The sequence below is a fragment of the Bubalus bubalis genome, chromosome 3 (genome assembly GCF_019923935.1).
Source record: "Bubalus bubalis isolate 160015118507 breed Murrah chromosome 3, NDDB_SH_1, whole genome shotgun sequence".
Taxonomy (NCBI): domain Eukaryota; kingdom Metazoa; phylum Chordata; class Mammalia; order Artiodactyla; family Bovidae; genus Bubalus; species Bubalus bubalis.
Window position 1 is genome coordinate 10,338,141 of NC_059159.1, and position 23,601 is coordinate 10,361,741.

General features: G+C 50.1%; 1 protein-coding gene, 1 non-coding gene and 1 pseudogene across 2 annotated transcripts in view; 2 read left to right on the forward strand and 1 right to left on the reverse strand.

Annotated features, from left to right (window-relative positions):
* RBFOX3 (RNA binding fox-1 homolog 3) overlaps positions 1–23,601 on the reverse strand; it is a gene marked incomplete in the record, with an annotated part of 435,130 nt that overhangs the window by 358,933 nt on the left and 52,596 nt on the right.
* LOC112584137 lies at positions 15,464–15,543 on the forward strand. Its single transcript, XR_003108481.1, has one exon. It is a non-coding gene; the product is annotated as a small nucleolar RNA U2-19 (small nucleolar RNA).
* LOC112584133 lies at positions 15,709–15,784 on the forward strand (annotated as a pseudogene).

The following is a 23,601-nucleotide window of genomic DNA, read 5'->3' on the forward strand; positions in this document are numbered from 1 at the left end:
GTGGAGGTGATGGAATTCCAGTTGAGCTATTTCAAATCCTGAAAAATGATGCTGTGAAAGTGCTGCAGTCAATATGCCAGCAAATTTGGAAAACTCAGCAGTGGCCACAGGACTGGAAAAGGTCAGTTTTCATTCCAATCCCAAAGAAAGGCAATTCCAAAGAATGCTCAAACTACCGCACAATTGCATTTATTTCACATGCTAGTAAAGTAATGCTCAAAACTCTCCAAGCCAGGCTTCAGCAATACGTGAACCGTGAACTTCCTGATGTTCAAGCTGGTTTTAGAAAAGGCAGAGGAACCACAGACCAAATTGCCAACATCCGCTGGATCATGGAAAAAGCAAGAGTGTGCCAGAAGAACATCTATTTCTGCTTTATTGACTATGCCAAAGCCTTGACTGTGTGGATCACAATAAACTGTGGAAAATTCTGAAAGAGATGGGAATACCAGACCACCTGACCCACCTCTTGGGAAATCTGTATGCAGGTCAGGAAGCAACAGTTAGAACTGGACATGGAACAACAGACTGGTTCCAAATAGGAAAAGGAGTATGTCAAGGCTGTATATTGTCACCCTGCTTATTTAACTTATATGCAGAGTACATCATGAGAAACACTGGACTGGAAGAAGCACAAGCTGAAATCAAGATTGCCGGGAGAAATATCAATAACCTCAGATATGCACCATCCTTATGGCAGAAAGTGAAGAGGAACTAAAAAGCCTCTTGATGAAAGTGAAAGTGGAGAGTGAAAACAGTTGGCTTAAAGCTCAACATTCAGAAAATGAAGATCATGGCCTCCAGTTCCATCACTTAATGGGAAATAGATGGGGAAACAGTGGAAACAGTGTCAGATTTTATTTTTTGGGGCTCCAAAATCACTGCAGATGGTGACTGCAGCCATGAGATTAAAAGACACTTACTCCTTGGAAGGAAAGTTATGACCAACCTAGATATAGCATATTCAAAAGCAGAGACATTACTTTGCCAACAAAAGTCCGTCTAGTCAAGGCTATGGTTTTTCCTGTAGTCATGTATGGATGTGAGAGTTGGACTGTGAAGAAGGCTGAGCGCCGAAGAATTGATGCTTTTGGACTGTGGTGTTGGAGAAGACTCTTGAGAGTCCCTTGGACTGCAAGGAGATCCAACCAGTCCATTCTGAAGGAGATCAGCCCAGGGATTTCTTTGGAGGGAATGATGCTAAAGCTGAAACTCCCGTACTTTGGCCACCTCATGCGAAGAGTTGACTCATTGGAAAAGACTCTGATGCTGGGAGGGATTGGGGGCAGGAGGAGAAGGGGACGACAGAGGATGAGATGGCTGGATGGCATCACTGACTCGACGGACGTGAGTCTGAGTGAACTCCGGGAGTTGGTGATGGACAGGGAGGCCTGGCGTGCTGCAATTCATGGGGTCGCAAAGAGTCGGTCACAACTGAGCGACTGAACTGAACTGAACTGAACTGAAGTATCTACTGAGCGACTTTAAGGAAAAGCGTTGCTTTTTAATTCCCGCCATCCCGGGCATGCGAGGCTCCTCCAGAAGTACAGGACCAGGAAGAAAGCCAGCAAGGAACGCGGGAGCAGGACCAGGACTCTGTGGTCACAAAGAAAGAGAGAGCATAGGCACGTGTAAAATATGCATAAACACAGAGAGAGCCACATTTATTTATATTTTAGGGTAGCAGGATGAAAGAGGGATTCTTTTCTTTCTGATGTTTGGTATCGTTCCACTTTTCGACAGTAAGCAGAATGTCATAATAGGAAAAACAATATAAGAATAAGGGCTTTATCTCTCATACATGTACCCTAGAATGGGATGGGGATAAAAGAGCTCCATCAAGGCCAGGATGGAAATGGGGTAATAATAAGGCCGCTGAGACTGCAGGCCAGAGAGGCTGGGTTCCAGGTGCAGGGCTGTGATTCAGGATCTGCTAACCCTAACCCTAACCCTAACCAGGAGGAGCAAATGGCTGGATAAAGAAAAGGCATGAGGAGAGGGTAGTGAGCAGCCCACAGACGCTGGAGCAAGCTCTTGCCGATGCAGCACAGGAAGGGGTGCAGGTAGGGATGGGGGGGGGGACAAAGTGAAAGGGAGGAAATAAGAAAAAAACACAGCCCCTTGGCAAAGGGGTGCATGGTGGTCTGTGTTTAATTAATGCCCAAGCACCCTCTTCTCTGAAATTCACCCCTGTCCTGCCCTGTGGGGCGGCCACACCATAGACAAAGCTGGTTCTCGGAGGCAGGGACCAGAGAGCTTGGGTGTGAGGTAGGAGTGGAGGAGGGCCACATCGTGGTTCACGTGGTTTTTTTCTAGCCAGAAAGGACTCGTCTTATTTTTCTCTTAAGAACACTTTAGTACCACATTAGATTTTAGTGTCAATTAAAAAATAACGTATAAAAACATTATGTTAAGTTAGAGAAACCAGTCATATGATTCCATTTAGAAGAAAAATCCAGAACGGGCAAATCTGAAGACAGAGAAAGTGGAGTCATGATTGCCAGGGGCTGGGGGTTTAGAAGGATTGGAAGGTGACAGCTTAAGGACACGGGGCTTTTTTTTTTTGGTGGTTGGGGGGAACAAAGTGTTTTAAAATGGACTGTGGTGGTGGTTGTACACCTGTGAATATACTCAAAATAACTGAATGGTTTAAATGAGTGTGTTGTATGGTGTGTGAGTTATATCTCATTAAAGCTATTATAAATTTTTTTTTTTTTTTGCACAGGTGACCTAACTAATGCAAAAGCAGCAGGTGCCCACTGCTGGTCTAGGTGACCAGCCTGCCTCTGTCTCCATCCCTCACTGCCTGTATCTCACTCTGCCCTCTGTCATGCAACCCCCAGGCAGGCCCCCCATCCTGCCATGCCATCGTGGTTCACATGGTTTTTTCTAGCCAGAAAGAACTTGTCTTATTTTTGCCATTTCCTTATCCAATGTATGAAAGTGAAAAGTGAAAGTGAAGTCGCTCATGCAGTCTCCTTCCTCCCGCCCCAGGCTTCTGTGTGCACCCCACATGTCCTGCCCTCACACACACACATCTGACCTTCTCCTAGCCACCCATCCTCTAGGAAGGGGCACCAGGCCAGGGTGGCAGCACGCAGCAGTCCCCAGTTCTCACCCTGCTGAGCAGTGGTCACTCACCCTGGAATTCCTTGACTTAGCCCACTCTGCCAACCACTAGTCAGCAGGTCCTTCAAGGCAGGGAAGTCTGGATTCACTGTCCCATATCCCAGCCTCCCAGGGCCTGGAACACAGCAGCAAGTCATATAAAAGCCATTGGACGGACAGAAGGGCACCCAGTTTTCCCATCATTGACCTACGTTTGCTATTGTCAGGAATCTGTTTTATATGACTCAGTTTTAATTTGGTATTATTTCAATAGGTTCTTCTCAGTTCAGTTCAGTCACTCAGTCATGTCTGACTATTTGCAACCCCATGGACGGCAGCACACCAGGCCTCCCTGTCCATCACCAACTCCCAGAGTTTACCCAAACTCATGTCCATTGAGTCGGTGATGCCATCCAACCATCTCATCCTCTATTAATATGTAAATATATAATCAACAAACTTGTCATTCCTGAAGATTGCACATTAACAGTTTGTTTAAATACTTCCCACTTTTTAGTGCAGATATAAGTATCCTTGTGCAAGGAAGATTGGGTATTTTAGCAATTTCTGTGTTCCGTGTTTCCTGAAATGGGATTATAGGATCAATGGGCATTATCCATTTTATAATCCATTGCTGCTGCTAAGTCACTTCAGTCGTGTCCGACTCTGTGCAACCCCATAGACGGCAGCCCACCAGGCTCCCCCGTCCCTGGGATTCTCCAGGCAAAAACACTGCAGTGGGTTGCCATTTCCTTCTCCAATGCATGAAAGTGAAAAGTGAAAGTGAAGTCGCTCAGTCGTGTCCAACTCTTCGTGACCCCATGGACTGCAGCCCACCAGGCTCCTCCGTCCATGGGATTTTCCAGGCAAGAGCACTGAAGTAGGGTGCCATCATTACATACTGGCAAAACCCACCATCTAAAGGATGCCTTGAGTAATGAGTGTTTGTATACAGTCCTATTGGGACTCAATATTTATATATTCTCAATTTACTTTTTTGCTAATATAAACAGGTGAATTATATCAGGTCATTAAAAATCCTATATAGTTTAACCTTTAATTGTATAGCCTGACAAATTCCCATTGAGGGTGAAGTAGACATGCAAGTTTCTCAATGAAGTTATTGCTCCAGGATCCGGGAAGGGAGCCCACCTATTACGCCCAGCACTGTGGGGCAGCCAATCTCAGTTTTGGCATGGGGTGGGGAAGGAGGTAGGAATTAGCGAAGGCCATGATAGAGGGTTGCACCCAGGTTGTCGTTGTTCAGTCACTCAGTCACGTTTGACTCTTTGTGACCCCACAGACTGCAGCACACCAGGCTTCCCTGTCCTTCACCATCTCCTGGAGCTTGCTCAAACTCATGTCCATTGAGTCAATGAAATGCTCCTAAAAAGGCATAAAAAGTATGCCTCCAAGGCTGGAAAATGGTGTTTGGGAGGCACTGGGTGCCCCAGAGGACTCAATCTCCAGGTGTCTTTGCTCTCTGACGCCTGTTCTGAAAACCGCTCTGGCTACAGAAGCCTTTTGTAGTGAAGTCTCATTGAAGGCATCACCATGCCCCGAGTCCAAGAGTCTAAAGCGTCTTTTCCTCCTCAAAAGCACTCCTCAGTAACTATAAGTCCCTAGCTCCATCTCGAGACACAGAAACTCTCCCGCTGACACCAGGGCCAGGAGCTCCATGGGGCCACCCCCACTCTGTGGACTGAAAGTACCACATGTTGACACTAACCTCCCGTGGGATGCTACCTGGAGGTGGGCCTTTGGAAGTGGGGGTGAGTCAGCCATGAGGGTGAACCTTCATGATGAGATTAGTGCCCTTGGAAGAAAAGACCCAAGACACAGTCTCTCTCTGCCTCGTGAGGACATGGTGAGACATCCATGGCCAGAGAGTCTTCACCAGACACAGAAGCTGTGAGCACCTGATCTCAGGCTTCCCAGAATTGCGGGACAGAATGTGGACAGAGGTGCCTGGTGGACTACAGTCCCTAGGGTTGCTGAGTCGGAGCGACTTAGCATGCATGCATAACCCCATTTACAGGGGCTCCACCCTGATCACCTAATCACATCCCAAATGCTCTCACCTCCTAATACCATCATGTCAGAGATTCTTTTAAACATGTGAATGTCGGGAGATTGGAAACATTCAGTCTACAGCATATGGTAAAAAGACCAAAGTTCTAGTCAATGAGTTTCCTTCTTTCAAGTTCAATGTCCCCATGAGCTGATCAAAGAACAGATCAAGGAATCCATTGGTTCATTCAACAGGAATTGCTAAGCCCAAGCCCTGAGCATCCAGCAAATGCCCAGATGCCAGGAGTATGACCAGGGGTGGGACAGCTGACTGTCCAATGGGAGAGTGGAAGACCAGCAAACACACGAATTAAATGCAATTCGATGAAATGCAAAACTAATCAAAGTCAAACCTTTCCAGCTGGCCAATATCGGGATGTCCAGCATCCTGGTACCTTACCTCCCACACTCTCTGTATCCTGAATCTCACCTCCCCTTCCTGCCCTCAGTGTCATCAAAATGAGTTGCCAGACACCCCTAAGAGGTCCTACGTAGGTGGATTTAGGCTTTCTTCTGGGAGACAAAAGGCCAGAATTTCAGTCCACACTTGTGACCACCTCTTTGCTTTTCCCTTCTGGGCTTCAGTTTCCCCATTGTTAAAACCAGAGTTGGGTTAAATGATCCCCAGACCCTTCTTCTGTGATGGGAAACTTCCACTCTCCCTACAGGGAGTGGAACCCAGGATTCTGGAGAGTTCTAGAATAATGAAATCATTCCATTCCCCATTTGGATAAGAAATGAGTTTGACAGAAGAGTACTGCCAAGAGTGATGTGCGGGCAGGTTTACCAACACACGGCAGACAAACCGCAGGTTAGAGCTGGTTTCCTAGAACCAGTATTTACAAACAGTACCAGCATTAACATGGGCAAGCGGTTTCTATGTGCCTAACACAGCCTCTCCCCCATCCGCCCTGCTTGGTAGAGGCAGCTGAGCTCTGCTCCAGCCTTTCAATGGTTTTAAGAGGAGAAACAACAGCAAAACAATGGCTTTCTCTCTCCTGCCCAGCATGTCCACCCTGGGCGTCCATTGCAAAGCAGTGTTCTTGAGTAGTCAGCAAGGTCCCTCTCCCCAGGATGTCAGCTTCAAGTGGTGAAAGCTGCTCCCTGCCAACGATGTGTGGAATGCTGGGTCCCAGACTGCTGTCTCCGGCAGGGCACCGAGTCTGGACTGAGCACAGGGCATTGCATCTGGAAGCAAACGCCTTGGCTGGAGAAGCAATTGTAAAAGCAGCTCTGCCCCACCTCATGCCTTGAGAAGCAGAGAAGTCACCCCTCTTACAGACCCTCTTACAGACTCTGCCCAGGCACCACATGCTCAGGACCTGCACAGTCACATAACTCAAAAGCAAGGATTCCAGCGTATAATTCACCATCAGGCAATTGCCCGCCATGGTGCTTAAAGAATTTTGTCTTCATAGCTTTCGCATGGAAAGGGCCCTCTGGCACCTCCCAACCTTGCCAGGTTCCCCATAAGTCAGGGTTTCTCAGCCTCAGCACCACTGATAGGTGGGGCCATCCTGGGCACAGTGTGGTGTTGGGCAGTGTCCGTGGCCTACACCCTCTAGATGCCAGAGCACTGCCATTGCCCCCCAAGCCGTGACCATCAAAATGTCTCCAGACAATGCCAAATGTCTCTGGGTATAAAACCTCCCCTGGTTGACAAGGCTGCTGTAAATTACAGGAGCACAGGTATGTCAGGTGACGAGAATCTCTAATGCACTCCAGACCAGATGAGCCAGATGGCAAAGACCTCCACTTCACCTGGCAGGCCCCTCTGCTGAGATCACCTGGATTCACCAATGAGTTTCCCAACAAAGGAGAAAGCCCACGATCCTCATTTCCAAGAAAATGATTCCTGTTCTTTCCATAGGGGCTGTGCCTTGGCAATTCGGTTTCATTTCTCACCACAGAGCTTTCTCTTACCCCCATTCCATCTCCAATAGGGGAGGACTATCTGCACCTCTGAAGCACTCTCTAATCATGTACATGTAAATCAAATTGAAGTTTTCACGCTTGCCGGGATCTCAATGTCTTAAAGGCGCTTGACTGGAATTCCTTGGGAAGTGTATTGTAATACCACTCATTACCATCTATTTTTCTAAACTTAGAGTTTTGTAATGGAAATCTCTTTTCTTGTCTGAGTATATGTCTTGTGTATAAATGTCAAACCAAAAGGCATGGAAACTCATTTTTATTTAGAATTTTGACCAATCTCTTGAGATAACAACTGGCCAGATGCTGCAGATGCCACCCACCCAGTATGGAAACCACTAACATCCAGCCTGGTAGAAAAGCATAGGGAAAGCGGTTGAATTCACCAGGACAAGCCAACTGCTGTACACGGGTCTTCACATCACAACACCCCTCACAGTCAGCCTCAGCTCCCATGCAGGGCCCAGGGCCCCACAGTTACCCTTCTCTCAGCCACAACCCAGAGACAAGAGCTAGGAAAGAAGGTTGCCCCCCAGTCCTCACCCCCTCACCGGGAAGTGACAGGCATCACTTCCACTCACAGTCCATGAGGGAGAGCTAGTCACATGACTCCCAGGAATGTGAGGCCTGGGGAGTGGAGCCCTGGGTGGTCAGTGGACAGCACTCACATGGCTCATGAGGAAGACGGCTACGCCACTGAGCCAAGTGGCTTCCTTCCCAAAGCAGAGGTGACCCCAACAGTCATCCATACATTTTGTCGCCTCTGTCATGGTATTAAGCCCCAGGGAGTTAGGTGGGGTCCTACTCCCTCATCAATGGGCACTAACAGAGACTGATGGCAGGACAGCAGTCCACATGCCCAGCCAAGGAGCAGCCCCCATCCCACTGCTGAAACAGGTCAAAAATTAGGAAGTGTCTGATCAGCAGAGAGTTCAGAATGGTCAAGAGGACCCTGGAATCGACAAATCAAAGGTAGGTGGGAGGTGGAAGTAGTTCTGTTCTGGCTAAACCATGTTCCAGCAGCTGGATATGAAACAGACACTGGATCTCAGTTCTGTCACCCTGGCACATACAACTAAAGGGTCAGAGCACAGCTGAACCAGGGCTGTCTTGTTCTCTGCAGAGGGCCCTGTGCAGACAGTGACCCACCTCCCATCTTCCAGTGACACCTGTGTTGGTGAGAGAATCAGGCACGTGAGAAAGTATGGGACAAAACCACCCTGTGATACCAGCCCAGCCCCTCCAGCTCTTAGCATCAGTCAGTGAGGCTGAGGACTGCGAGGGGCTGGGACACAGAAGGATCTCACAGGTGGCAGACCTGCAGGACTCCCCCTGCCGCCACCATCGGCCAATCCCAGGATCAGGTATCACCATCCTGAGCCCACCCTCTCATCTCATCTCCTCTCCTGGCAGGATCACCACTCTGCGCATTACTCACTCTTGTCTCTTTCTGTGTGAAGGACTAGCTCTCTGCACCAGGGGACCCCAAGAACGCACACAAAGTTCTGTCTGCCAGGATCATCCAGCCAGCTTGCTGGTAACTATGCTCTTCTTTTTCTTGTCTTTTTTTTTTTTTTTTTTAACCAATTGCCCTTCTGGGAGAGAGAAGAAAAGCCAGATCTTTCGGAAATACCATCCTGCCATTGCATGTATAAAATCCATCAGCTCTGAAACCACAACGCTGGAAAAGGAGCTGGAGGGAGGGCGGCCCCACAGCTGCGCTGGGAGTTCTGTGCTGGGCACTGGTTTTGCTTGTTATCCTCTCCCTGCCTGCCTCCTTCTCCCTCTCCCTCCTAGCCTGGTCTCTCTCACATCTATTTTTGTGGTTGATCAGTGTGCCTCTGTTTCCCAACCGAGGGCTTACGTATGTGTATTTCTATACATTATTCCCTCCATAGAGGCTTCTGAGCCATGCAAATGGCACCTTATGCAAATCAAAGACTCCTCCATCTGTTTCCGATATTCCCCACTTCCCCTTAATAACCTGTTTTAGGGGATGCGGTACATGCAGCAGATGATACAACTTTATTTTTGTAAACCCAGTTGGTCCTGGAGTGCTGGCAGCCACAATAATAGAAGAGTGCGCCTGTTAGTATCTCTCAGTGAGTCTGCTGTCAGGCAGCACCTCATTAAAACCAGCCGGGAGGGGCTCCTAGAAGAAAGGGAGGGGCACGGTGGGGTCCCAGCACAGCAGCACGCGGAATCTGGCCTCTCCCTCTTTCTATTTGGCCCGTGTTCGCTGTGGGTCGAATCGTGTCCTTCCCCACCCACTCACCAAAAGAAATGTTGAAATCCTAACCCCTGGTTCCTCTCAATGCGAACTTATTTGAAAACAGGGTCTTTGTAGATAGGATAAGATATAAGTTAAGATGAGGTCACAGTGGAGTAGAGCATTTAATCCAATATCATGGGTGTCCTGACAAGAAGAGAGGACAGAAACAGGGAGACGGGCATGTCACGACAGAGGCAGAGACTGGAGTGATGCAGTTACAAGCTGAGAAACATCGAGGGCTATCGGCAGCCACCAGAAGCTAGGAGAGGCCAGGAAAGAGTCTCCCCTAAAGGTTTCAGGGAAGCGGGTTCCTGCTGACACCTCCATATCACAGCCCTTCCAAGTGCCTCTCCTTCCCACCTGAGACTTCCCAGGTGTTGCTGTAACTGAGGCAATGCTTATTTTCCCGGCCCACTGTGCCCCCAAAGCCCTACTCAAAAACTCTGGCAGGATGAAGGCAGGGGGGCTAAGTAACTGCCCCCTGGTAACAGTGAGCAGGTGCAAATGGCGCAGGAAGACATCACTCAGAGTCAATTCCAAATTGTTTCTTTTTAGACCTCTTTTAGTGCCCAAAGGATACTCCTGACATCAAAAACTCACATTCATCCCAATGAAGGGTACCTAGGATTCTATGCACTGATTTTTCAATTTCCTGCGAGTTATTGCCAAAGACAAGTTAGGAGGGAAAAGATTATTTTGTTTGACAAGATGCTACAAAGTCCAACAAAAGCTTGTGTCCCACCCCACATAAATCACCTGGCTTACAGGTGAATTTGAGACCTTACTGTCAGGAAGCAAAGTCTAGACTTCCAGTAAGAGGTGAAAAGAGGCATTCAGGGAAACAAGCTGTCACTTAGAACCTGCGTTTTTCAAACACCCAAGGAACCAGCTCTATGGCTCCCAGGAGGGAGGCAACTGGGGACCAGGAGTGTCTAGAGGAATTCAGACAAAGAAGGGAGGGAGCTACAGACTGGTTGGGGCAGCTGGACACCAGCAAGTTGCCCAGTACAGGAGCTGGCCAGTTCTGAAGTGCAGAGGGGAGTACCTTTGAAAGTGGGGAGGGGGTCATGGGGAAGCTGGCCACAGACCCAGGTAGCAGACTCAAGTCTGTGCAAGAAGAGGGATCTTCTAAAGGAGACAATGGGCTAGACCTACACACGTCACGGGAGGTGATGCTGGGGAACGTTAGGGGTGTTACCAGTCAAGGAAGCTCAGATTAAGCATGAAGGCATGAGGGAGAAAAGGAAGAAGAGGCTTTTGTCCCCCAAAGGGAAAAAGATGGACCCGAAGTCTTCCAGGAGTCCCTGGACGCTCTACAACAGGTCAGCAAACCAAGGCCAGGGGACAAACACAGCTTTCCACCTGTTTTGTAAACAAATCTATGGGAATATAGCCACATTCATTCATTTACATATTATCTAAGGTGGCTTTCACACTGATGGCCAAGTTAAGTTGTTGTGACAGAGACCTCCTGGCCCTAAAATACTAACTACCTGGCCATTGACAGAGCTAGTTTACAGAGCCCTGCTCCAGAACATTTCAACTCTACAGGAGCTGGTTTGAACTTACACAAAGCATGGATGGGGGGATTTTTAAAGGGATGCAAAAACAAGGAGTACACCCCCCATGGAGAGGAGGACATGCCCACAGTGTTTTCTTCTTACCCACCTTGGGGAAAAAAACCTCAGTTCTGGCAAAGTGAGTGCAAGCTCCATGAACTCTGGAGAGGCCAAGCTAGGGTGAGCACCCTGCACTGGTACCTGGATGTTAATCTGTGTTTTCAGAGAAGGGAACGTGCCGGAAAGTTGTTAATAAGCATTTCTGATGTGATTCAGGACAGGAAGCCCAAACTAAAAGAATTTCAGGGTAAAGATAAAAACCCACGGGGACAGAATATTTTTAAGACAAACATCAAGCCTAGGGAAAAACTTTCACCTACAATTGATGGTCCAGCAGGTTCAAAAGGGTGATGATGGGCCACACTCAGTCAGGGGGCCCTGCTTCAAGGGCTTTCTTGGTACTAGAGTTGGATAGCCCTATCCGCTGAGCCTGCCGAGGTCCATTTTCTGAATTCCACATCACTCTCCTGCCCACACATGCTCCACCACCCCCGGCCCCTGCACTCCACCCATCGTCTGCAAGGGTCCAGGTGCCCCAGGCCTCTGGCCTTCCTCCCTCTGGTCATGCACACCCAGGAGGCCAGCAGCCCTTCCTGCCATGGAGAGTTGCAGTGAGACTTTGGGATGGTTGGCTGGGGGTGGGGGGATGACTTACTCAAAATGCCACGTTCCTCACCGTCTCTCATCACTCTCAGCGCTCTGTGAATAAACACTCGCCAGCATTCATCCACCTAACACAGTGCATGTGTCCAGCTCCCCTCGAGTGTATGAGATGCATGTGGGCCAGAACCATGCCATCTCCATCTTCATGCCTCAGCCCATGCCCAGGAATTGCTCACCTGGAGCTCAGGTGACAGTATTTTATTTTGAGGTTGTGGTGAAATCCACCCACGAAGTTCAACACTAAGAGGAAAGCCAGCCCCGCGAGCCAGACCAGGAGAAACCAGGGTGGGTGGTGGGCTCTCCCCGGTTCCTTTATTCACTCCATCCTTGGGCCCTGGCCTGTCTCAGCCCTGGGGCTTCAGAGACAATGAGCCTCCCCCAGGGCTGGGGGAACCCTGATAAAGCTCCTGTGGGTCCTCATTACGGAACCGTAAGGCGTGCGTAGAGTGCTGAGGCTGCACAGATGATGGGCCTCTGGGAGTTCAGGGGTGGGGGGGACAGCTCCTCCAAGGCCACAAGCATCTCAAGAGGGTCTGTTCTCAGCAGTGGACTCTAAGCAGCTTGAGATTTAGTGGTGGATGTAGGGGGTGGCATTCTGGTGCCTGCTTCTGCCCCCTCAAGCTCTCCTGGGGCGTCGCCCCTGCAGGGCTCCACCAGGCCGAGGACTTGGCCAGTTCTGGTGGTGAGGAAAATAGAACAGCAGGCTCCCGGCTGGGAGGTGCGGCACAGAGAAACATCAGTGTCGTTGCCAAGTGCCCAGATCCTACCTCTCAGTCCCCACACAGACTGTGCCTGCATCAGGGGAGGGGCGCTCCGGCTGCAAGCCCACCCTTCCCTGTGGCCTCTGACCGCTGCCCCACCCAGGAGGCCCAGGTGGGATGAGGAGGCCGCAGGGCTCGGGTGAGGGCGGCACAGGCCAGCAGGTGGGACCCGCGAAGCCGGCAGCTGCCATGCTGCTCCAGCTTTAGCATCCTCGTCATCTAAGGCAGCTTCACTTTTAAGCAACCAGTGAAGGACAAGCACCCTGTAAATTTAGAACGCGTGATGGCTGGTAGCGTTTGGTATTCATCTTAGCACACAAGTGGGGGGAGGAGACTGGCCGCACCATCGCATCCCAGCCCACAGAGAGGCTTGCAGAAGGGAACCATCTTCCCCCGAAGGAAAAAGGTGGCAGACCCTCTGAGGTCGGGTCCCAGTCTCCACCTCAAGGGCTGCCCCCTTCACCACTATTCCCACCAGCATGGCTCCACTCAGGGCACCTCGGCCCCCACCTCTGGGCCCCCCTTCCCTCTCTCACTTTTGGCTAAAAATAAAACCTCTGTTGGCAGCAAATACACACAGTTTCCCCAGAACATAAGCTTCCTGGGAATCTAGAAAAGGGAACAGCTCTACCTCTCATGGAGCCCAGATGGATTCCTGAAAATTTGTGTCAAACCAATTTTTGTAAATCCAATCATGTTCGCAGTGATTCACCTCCATCTCTGAAACACTTCCCTCCTGACCAGCTGCTCACCTGACCAGCTTCCTCCATGCGCACAAACACACTCACCAGCGATGGGCTTGAGCAAACACCAATTCAAGAGGGGGCTGCGGCCAGAGAGGGGCTTTGTGTGATCTGAATACTCATGGCCAGATTTTGCTGTGTCAGGGCTCAGGTTTCCAGGAAGCAGAGCAGATGGCTCAGTGCCCTCCTTGGCATTTCTTTAGCCCTCATCTGATTTTTTTAGGGAGGTCTCACCAGAACCACCATAACACCTCTCACCTGTTTCTCCAGGACATCCCAAAGTGGTCCTCTGCATGACAGATCTGTGTGAGAACTGCACAGGAGTGGGGGAAGGGGGGAGAGGTAGGCCCAGTTTCCCTGTTGTAATGTCCCCCATGTGCTGGCCCTAAAGGCAGAGTGGGGTGGCCTGCAGCAAAGCCAGGCTGGACCGTTCAGAGCCCTTGGGCAGCACAGATAGGTGAGACAGGGGCCAGCATGAGCAGATCTGCAGTGCAGGAGGGTCTCTCACTGCAGGACAGAAGCATCAAGGCCACAGGCATGGAAGCCGACAATGGTTGCTAGTGCCCAAGGAAATGGAGACAAGTGGACAGATCCAAGGTCCAAGGCCAGTGGATTGGGCAGCAGACGATATTTAGGAGGTCAGAGGAGAGGAAGATGACCTGGCCAGTGAGGGAGGCCCACACCTTCAGAGTAGGGAGCCTCCCCTTGCTCCTGCTGCTGCTCCCCAGGACAGAGCAGCCAGGAGTAATCCTGGGGCTCTGGCCTCTGCCTCGATGATGCTGGAAAGCTTGGTTGCTGCCCTGTCCAGGGGTGGCTACTGTTGAATCACATGCGCACTAGACTCCCAGGACACAAGCAGGGCCACAGGGACCAGTCCCTGCTCCGTGACTCTCTTCTGTCAGGAGACTGTTAAAAACGTATGTGCATACATGCATGTGTGTTAAAGAACGAATGACTCCTGTTGAAATAGCCCTCATCAATCTGGACCTGAATGTCCACTGACATGTAGAAGCTTCCCCAGTGAACTTCACCAATTTATACCAGGGTGGGTGTGTCCCCAATTGGACTATGCCTCCCTTAAAGGTGAGAAAGAGGAGGCATATATGCTCAGTACCTGCCCTGTTTCAAGCCCCACCCGAGGTCCTTGAACCTCGTTTTTCATCTCATTTTCACAGCATCATCCTCATTTTGTAGGTTAAGGAGGCTGAGGCTCAGAGAGTCGATGAAGAGCTAGTTGGTGGGGTAGCTGGGCTTTGGCCTTCTCTACCATGCAGGCTCTGTCCTTTGCTTTTCTCATAGGACCACCCTGGGGATGGGACAGGCTGAACTGTCCATCTTCCCCAGCTGCAGTGGGTGCTGGGGGCCAAGCCCGCCTCCAGCACTGGCGGTGGGAGGTGCTGGGGGGACTCTTCAGGCTTCAGAAATCCTCCTGAGGCCATGCCCCAGCCATACCCCTGGACTTAACCAGCTATGCCACCAGCACAACCATTGGCTGGCATGGGTACAGTAGAGGACTAGAGGCCCATCAAGGAGGGTGGTGATAAACCCACCTGTCAGGGAGGGGTCGCCAAGTCACTTCAGCACTAGGGAAAACCAGTGTCAGCTTTGCCCAGCCCAGAGTCCCAGGAGTGTTGGGAGGCAAGTTTTTGGTGGGCAACCCCAGGCTGAGCATGGGAGCTGTCCAGCACAGGAGGAGCAACCTGGGCCCCTTGTGGTCAGAGAATCTGAACAGCCTTTGGCATGATCTGTGATCTTGTCCTTATTATAAAAGGAATACATATTCACTGCAGAAAATTTAGAAACTACACTTATGCAAAAAGAAGAAAATTTAAAATAACCCACAATCCCACTACCCCAAAATAACTCCTGTTAACATTTTGAGCATAATACCCTCCCAGACTTTCCTATGCATAGAATATATATTTTTGGTACTAAGTGGGATCATACTGTACATTCCATTTTATAACTTTTTTTCACTTAACTATGTCTCATACTAAATCACTAAGTATTCTTCCACAACATCATTTTTTAATGACTGAATTAGCCAAAGAATACTAAAAGGGTAGCTGAAGACAGGAAAGGCAAATTTTATAATACAGAACACTACAATTAAGCATTAAACAAGAAAATGCCCTTTGTCAACAAATCAGCTCTATGATTACAGAAAAATATTATTTTTTTAAGTTTTTTCCTCTGTAGTCCAAATTCTACAATATTTTAAAAAACCAAACTTGATTAAAAGACATGACCCTCAAAAGAGAGCCCCCTTCTCTGACACCTTCTCTTACTGAAATGGATCAATGAGGAAAACAGCCAGATCTGCAACATCCAAAGATCTTCCAGGCTACCTAGGCATGATCTCTATAGTTCTGAGAAGCAAAAGAATAGACTAATTTAAAACAATAAGGAGTTATGTCCAGAGTTGTGTGTGTAGGTCTGTGTGTGTGTGTGTATAAAGGCAACAGTGGATATCTGAGAATTTGTTGATGGATAAATGATATTGGGGTGGGGATGTACATGCATGAAAGGTAATCAATTCTGAGCAACAGTGAAAAGGTTTTACTACTGACCTTTATAACTAATACTGTGAATGCTTCTACACTTGATCTGAGCTCAAGGGGAAGGAGGCTCCCCTTGGCTAGTGGTATCTTCAGATATAAATAATATCATTGTTCTGAAGGACTGACTTGACTTCCTCTCACTGCAGGTGTCATGGACTGAATGCTTGCATCCCCTCAAAATTCATATGCTGAAGCCCACGTGCAAGCGTGCTAAGTCACTTCAGTCACGTCCAACTCTTTGCGACCCCATGGACTCTAACCCTCCAGACTCCTCTGTCCATGGGGTTCTCCAGGCAAGAATACTGGAGTGGGATGCCATGCCTTCCTCCAGAAGATCCTCACGACTCAGGAGGTTGAACCTGTGTCTCCTGTGTCTCCTGCGGCTCCTGCACTGCAGGCGGATTCTTTACCACTGAGCCACCAGGGAAGCCCGCTGAAGCCCTAACCCTCAATGGAACAGTATTTGGAGGTAGAAGGTGATCAGGGTTAGATGAAGCCTGAGGATTGGGCCTTTGTGATGGGATTAGTACTCTAATAGGAAGAGACCCCAGAGCCCTCTCCCCACCATGTGAGGTCATCAAGAAAGCAGCAGTCTGCAAGCCAGAAGAGGGCCCTCACTAGAACCTGACCACACCACATCTTGATCGCAGACTTTAAGCCTCTAGAACTGTGAGAATTAAACTCCTGCTGCTTAAGCCACCCTGTTTGCACTATTTTTGTCATGGCTGCAGAAGCAGGCTAAGACCTCAGGTAAGATGTCTAGAGTAGTTCGGGGACAGTAAGATTGCAGTCATCTGGACTTTGTCAAGCCATTCCCCAAGAAGAAAGCCAGAGGGGCCGCAAATGGAGGTGGGAGGAGTGAGGAGCCTGAATCCCTCCTGAGTCTGAGGAGGGACTCACAGGACTCGCAGCTTCTCTGCCAGGAAGGAGGCATGTTCCTCAAATGGGACATGGGAGTTTGGGCTGGAGTCTGCTGTTTCACAGTGACAATAGATGAGGTGCAAAGAGCCTGGGGATGCCCCCTCATCCTCTTGGATGAGGCACAGGCAGAGCCCCTGGGGTCCCTCCCACTGTGGTCTCACCAGGAGCCCCACGGAAGAGGGGTAAATGAATGGAGAACACGAGGGAGCTTATAGGAGTCAGAGCTGAGGCCAACTCCAAGAAGAGCAAAGGGGGCTCCCCCAGGGTCAGGAGAAATCCTGGGGCCAAGCACACACGGTTCCCCTTCGGGGACCAGGGATTGGGGCCTTGAGAGCAGCTCCGCACAGACTCAGGCCCTCACCAGAGCAGGATGAGCAGGGTGCTGGAGGGGCTGAGATTCCCTCCCCCTCCCCACCCAGGTCCGGCCTCAGGATCCGCCAGCAGCACTTCCTACCACTGGTCCCCGCAGCTTGGTTGAAAACCCGAGGAGGAGATTAGCCTGGGGCAGAACCAAGGATGAATGGTGGTAAGCTGTGCCAGCCTCAGAGCCACTGCGACCCAATAGCAGTGTCCTTGGGAGCACAGATCCGTGCTTGCAAAGCATCATGGACGCCAAGCAACTGTGGCTTCTGGTTTACTGGTTTATTGCTTTCCTGTGCACTTTAGGGGAGCTCCTTTAGGGAAACACCAACCTGCGACGGATGAAATAAAAGTGGAGGATCTCTGCCCAGGTGGGAGCCACTTTAATAAGTGCCTCAGAGGCTGATCCCAGGGAAAACAAGGCTCAGCGACCCAGGGTGCTGGTGGCCCCGGGAGACACAGATTCCGGGTCCCACGTGGAAGCCTCCTGGTGCCTAGCGTGATCCCACACCCTGGGATCCACTTCCTGGACAGGAAGTCCAGGCTAGGGCTGGTGCAGGGCTGGGTGATTCAGCACCTCCCTTTGTCACCAGGACACAGGTCCTTGCCCCCTGCTTGCCCTGCACCTCCCGTCAGGCTGGGAGCAGGATGTCTGTAGTAGATCCATAGCAACATCCCGAGGCCCCTCTTAGAAGCCAAGAACCGTTCACAGAAGCTGACTCTCCATGCTGGAAGACACTCCTCTTGTCTCATCAGCCAGAACCAGTCACCGCTAAGAGCACAGGGCCTCCTGTGGACTGAGTGCTCAGTCTTGAGGTCAGGGTGGCCTCCCTCTCCCTGCACCAAGCCCAGGTCAGTAAGAAGCGAGAGGGTCTGGACGCCTCTGGGAGCCATCGGCCTGTGGGGCCATCTCCCCAACAAGGCTCTTCCCAGCCTGCCCTCTGAGACGTCACCATGAGATGCTGCATTCACCCTCACTAGACCTTCACCCTCTCCATCACCACCCAGAACACTCACCCCAACATTCAGATCCACAGGTGATCTGGAGGGTAGAAAGCAGCCCCACTGCCCCTCTGAGGTGCCTGGGCTCACAGGTCAGCTGCATGCCCACAGGGCCTGGCCAGGCCACATGCTGGGGGAGCATAGGGCAAGACAAGACAGCCTGCTCCCAAAGACAAAGTCGCCTGGGTAAGGATGACCATGCTAACACAGGAATGGCCTATGCTGGGGCCCAAGGAGGACCGTGGGGTCCACGTTTGTGGGGCCACTGGCTGAGCAGGGCCGGAAGAGTCCACACTGATAGTGGGTCCGCCAGGCAGTGGGAGGGTCCCCTCTTATTCTAGGAGCAGATGAGCCCTCAATCAGAAGCCAGCCTCTGGGGAAGGGCTGGTCTCCCCTCTGCAGGCCACTCGAAGACCCCAGCCCCCTCTGCCCGTGAACAGCAGCTACCGCAGGTCTGTCTGCACAGTGCCTCCCTCCACAGCTTCTTGCACAGCCAGACACCCTCTCTCCTCACCCTTCTCTCCTCCATTCACAGCTAGAATTAAGTGACTTCACAGAGGGGTGGGGATGAAAAAGTACCATCCCCTTGACCCGACAGTTTGGCTCCAGAACCCCCATTATACTAATCATCACCCAACTAACACCTTTGTCTTGGGCCACATACTCCTGGCAATACCGGTAAAACACGTGTGCCTTCCAGCAAAACGCACCATCACACCCTGTAAGTCTGCCAGCCGAGGGGGCCTGCTTAAGTGTAGCTCAGTAAACACGTCCTTGTGGCCACATCGGTTCTGTCAAAGGTGCTCCATCGTGCCGACGGACAGGTGGACAAGCCACATTTCCCCTGACTCTCCGGCTGCCGGCCACTGGCTTCTTTCCATTGAATGAGGCACCAAAGGCTCTGAGAGGAGCCAGCCCATGGGCTCCTCAGGCCACACCCAGCACAGCACTTTGAACAGAGTCCCCTCTTACCTTCTCCATCTTCTAAGCGACCCAGAAGGTGGGACACTAATCTGCTTGGCTGGTGTATTTGTCTCCAGGGGCTACCGTAACAAACTACCACAAAATGAGCAGCTTAAAACAACACAGTTTTATTCTTGAACAGCTCTGGAGGCCAAAAGCCTGACACTGAGGTGTCAGCAGTGCTGTGCACGCTGCAAAGGCTTGCATCGCACCACTTCAACCCCTGCCTCTGCCCTTACATGACCGTCTGTCTCTGTATGTCCTCTTCTCTTCTTATAAGGACACCAGTCCCGGGATTTAGGACCCACCCCACCCCAGTAATCTGTATGCAGGTCAGGAAGCAACAGTTAGAACTGGGCATGGAACAACAGACTGCTTCCAAATAGGAAAAGGAGTACGTCAAGGCTGTATATTATCACCCTGCTTATTTAACTTATATGCAGAGTACATCATGAGAAACGCTGGACTGGAAGAAACACAAGCTGGAATCAAGATTGCCGGGAGTAATATCAATAACCTCAGATATGCAGATGACACCACCCTTATGGCAGAAAGTGAAGAGGAACTCAAAAGCCTCTTGATGAAAGTGAAAGAGGAGAGTAAAAAAGTTGGCTTAAAGCTCAACATTCAGAAAACAAAGATCATGGCATCTGGTCCCATCACTCCATAGGAAATAGATGGGGAAACAGTGGAAACAGTGTCAGACTTTATTTTTTGGGGCTCCAAAATCACTGCAGATGGTGACTGCAGCCATGAAATTAAAAGACGCTTACTCCTTGGAAGGAAAGTTATGACCAACCTAGATAGCATATTCAAAAGCAGAGACATTACTTTGCCAACAAAGGTCCGTCTAGTCAAGGCTATGGTTTTTCCAGTGGTCATGTATGGATGTGAGAGTTGGACTGTGAAGAAGACTGAGCACTGAAGAATTGATGCTTTTGAACTGTGCTGTTGGAGAAGACTCTTGAGAGTCCCTTGGACTGCAAGGAGATCCAACCAGTCCATTCTGAAGGAGATCAGCACTGGGTGTTCTTTGGAAGGAATGATGCTAAAGCTGAAACTCCAGGACTTTGGCCACCTCATGCAAAGAGTTGACTCATTGGAAAAGACTCTGATGCTGGGAGGGATTGGGGGCAGGAGGAGAAGGGGACGACAGAGGATGAGATGGCTGGATGGCATCACTGACTCGATGGATGTGAGTCTGAGTGAACTCCGGGAGTTGGTGATGGACAGGGAGGCCTGGCGTGCTGAGATTCATGGGATCTCGAAGAGTCAGACACGACTGAGTGACTGAACTGAACTGAACTGAACCACCCCAGTAAGACCTCACTTTAACTTGATTAAAGCTGCAAAGACCCTATTCCAAAATAAAATCTCATTCACAGGTCCCTGGAGTTAGGACTTGGACATATGGGGGCACAAAATAACACACAGAGTAGGTCTCTCCTGAAAGGTCAAGGGTGGATGGGCACACAGTGCCAGGCCTGTCTCCCGACCTCCATCACCTGATGCCAGCCAGCCTCTGCTCCAGTGCCCCAGGGTGGAGTCCTGACAGCCTCCTGAGTCCTGCTGATGTTCACATCTCTCAGAACCAAACTCTGTCTCCCTAGAGCTTGCACCCACACATCCTTTTTCTGCCTTTGAACACAAAGGGACAAACCTACTTCCTCCTCCATATGACAGACCTTTGAATAATTAGAGCATGGCAGCAGGCCCACCCCCACCCACCCTGCCTCTCCAAGGCTCCTGGTGGCTTCAAGGGCCCACCTGTCATATGCATGCCCCTCCTCCACACCCCAGCTAAGTGAGCCCCACTGGCTACCATCTTTTCCTAAAACAAGATACAGAACTGGCCACAAACGTCCCAGGGAGATGCCCCTCCCCAAACACGAACAGGGTGCTGCAGGCACAAAGCTGGGGGTGTTAGAGAGGGAAGGTGCAGGGACTCGAGACCCTGGCTGAGGGAGTGGGGTGGGTACCGTGACAGCCCCTCACCCTAGGTCGGGCTCTGGGGCTGTGATTCACCTATTCTGCAAACACAAGCCCCCCCCCCCCCAACCCCGCACCCGCCGCTGTGGAAGACAGATGGGAGAAGAGCTGGTCCCAGCCAGTCTGTCAGCAAAATCTGTGCCATCATATAAAGACTTCTCTCCGAGAGGCTGATAGCTCCCTGATTGCAGGTAGGATCTGTGTATGTGCCTGGAGCTTGACAAAGTCTTGTTGAATGAATGAATGAGTTAATGGCTGCAGTGAACTGGGGGAACTGGAGACTTCTTGTCTCTCCTGCTCCACCCTGCAGCCCCCGAGGCAACTCGCTGCAGAGTCACATGGTCAACGCGGCTCTTGGGGAGATTCCACGGTCAGAGCAGGACACCCTCCGCGCTGCCTCCTCCCAAGTCCCAGTTTCCTCCTCTGGAGCAGAGCTTTCTGTGTGTGCAGAGAAAGCAGGATAATAAAGGGAGGTGGGGTTTTGAAAGCTATCCAGGGCTGCTCATTGTTTTGGGGGGCAACACCAGGGCAGTGAAGCACTAACAGAGGCTCTCAAGGCACACATGGTTCCTTTAAACCCAGGAATTTCAGACAACCAAGATCAGCAGACCTTAGGCACCCGGATGGGGTTGGAAGTCTACAATTGCCATTAGACCCAGAAGGTCGCTGCCATGAGAAGTTCAGGTCTAAGGCTTCAAGATCAGGTGATGGCTTAACACAGCTGGTCCAGAAGCAACTCCAAGACAGCATATAATAGTCAAAGTCTGAGAGTGGCCCATATGTAAAGAGTACCCCAGAACAAATTAAAAAGAAAATTCTCCATGGACACATAGATAAAGCACATGAACAGATAGTTCACAGAAGTCAAATGCAAATAAATAATAAACAGAAAAAATATAATCTACCTTCCTAGAGTTGAGGAAAGGTAAGTTTAAATGCTATTTTGTACCCTTAGACTGGCAAATATTTTAAGAAATAATAATAACTGATACTAGTATGGGTGTAGGATAAAGAATTCTCACATGGTATGGTGAATTCTGTAAATACTTTCAAATTTGTAAAGCAGTCCAGCTGTAGTTATTAAAACTTAAGATATACATGCCCTTGGCCCCAATAATTCTTCTTCTGGGATTTTCTCCAAAAAAGCAGAAAGTGCCAGGAAAATACATAACACATGAAAATGACATATGTGCATATATGCACACGAGTTGGTCAGCATGAGCAAGGGGGGTATTTTGGGAGGGGACACTTCCAGCTAGTAGCAGAGGTCAGAAGTCACCCCAGAGAGCTGGATTTGGGGAGCAGTAAGTGAGACTAATCACTTCACTTTAGACACTTCTGTCTTAGAAGACCTAATACGATAAATAAATAATGACTTTATAACTCATGTGACTGCATTTTTTAAGTGACTAAGGAAATTATTTCAAAATGAAGCTTTTTTTTTTTTCTACTTCCTCTGCTGTTAAGGGTGGGGTTGCCAGATTTAGCAAATAAAAACACAGGATCCTTGGATACATGTGTGAATTTCAGATAAACAACATTTAAAAAAATATAGGTATGTCCCATGCAATATTTGGCACATACTTATACAAAAAAATTCTTTGTTGTTCATCTGAAATTCAAATTTAACTGGGCATCCCGGGTTTTATCTGGCAACTCTAGTTACAGGGGGAGGGAAACGAAAGATCTCTGCAACTCTAATTTAAATTCTTTTCTTCCAGCTCCCCCTGAAAACCTGTCACAGCCATGATGTTTTTTTTTTCTTCCTCCCAGTGATCACAAGCACGCACATGCACACACGCACACACACGCACATGCACACACGCACACACACTCACATGTTTTGATCATCACTCGTCACCCTCCAAAAGAACATTCTCTGACTGGCACACACTGATGTTCTGCACGGTTCCTATTTGAGAGTCAGGATGTCACATCAAAGCTCCTAGAGCAGCATCTGGGCCTTTCCCATCCTGTGCCCAAGCCCAGCAGGGCCGGGCACACAGAAAACCGTCAGCAAACTGGAGGAGACCAGTTAACGGAGGATCAGGTGCACCCTGGAGGAAGGATGGTGCCCCAGCTTCCTGCCCATTGCTTTGCCAGGTCACGCCTTTGACAAATGCTTAGCCATGGCGGGCATCGGAGCCTGCTCAAGCTGCCCAGTGTGCCTTCTGTCCCCCTCTCTCCCAGCACTCAGCACACAATGCATGAACTTCATACAGAGTGGCCTAAGTCACTGCTTCCAAAGGTCATGTTTGCATCTCATTTCATGTTATGCACTTGCTGTCATGGCAAGGAAACCCATGACTGAGGATGGGGAGGCTGAAGCCAGGGTGACCTTGACCAGGTTATAGGCTGCTCAGACTCCTTACCTGTACAAGCAGAGGTTGGGCGGATGTTCTTGAAGGGATTTCTAAGGCTTTCTGTGCTTAAGGTCTGGAGTGTCCTCAACCTGCCTACTCCAGGGTATGCCACTCACCCACCCTCACCCAAAGCAGAGAATGTGACCACTGGCTACGGAAAAGTCCTCGGCTCTCTCCTTGAGGCCCAGACAGCTCTGCGGGCCCAGGAATCCCCTGCTGGAATCGCTGCTTAACCCACTGTCCATCGTGTGGAGTTGCGGAAGCCACAGACACG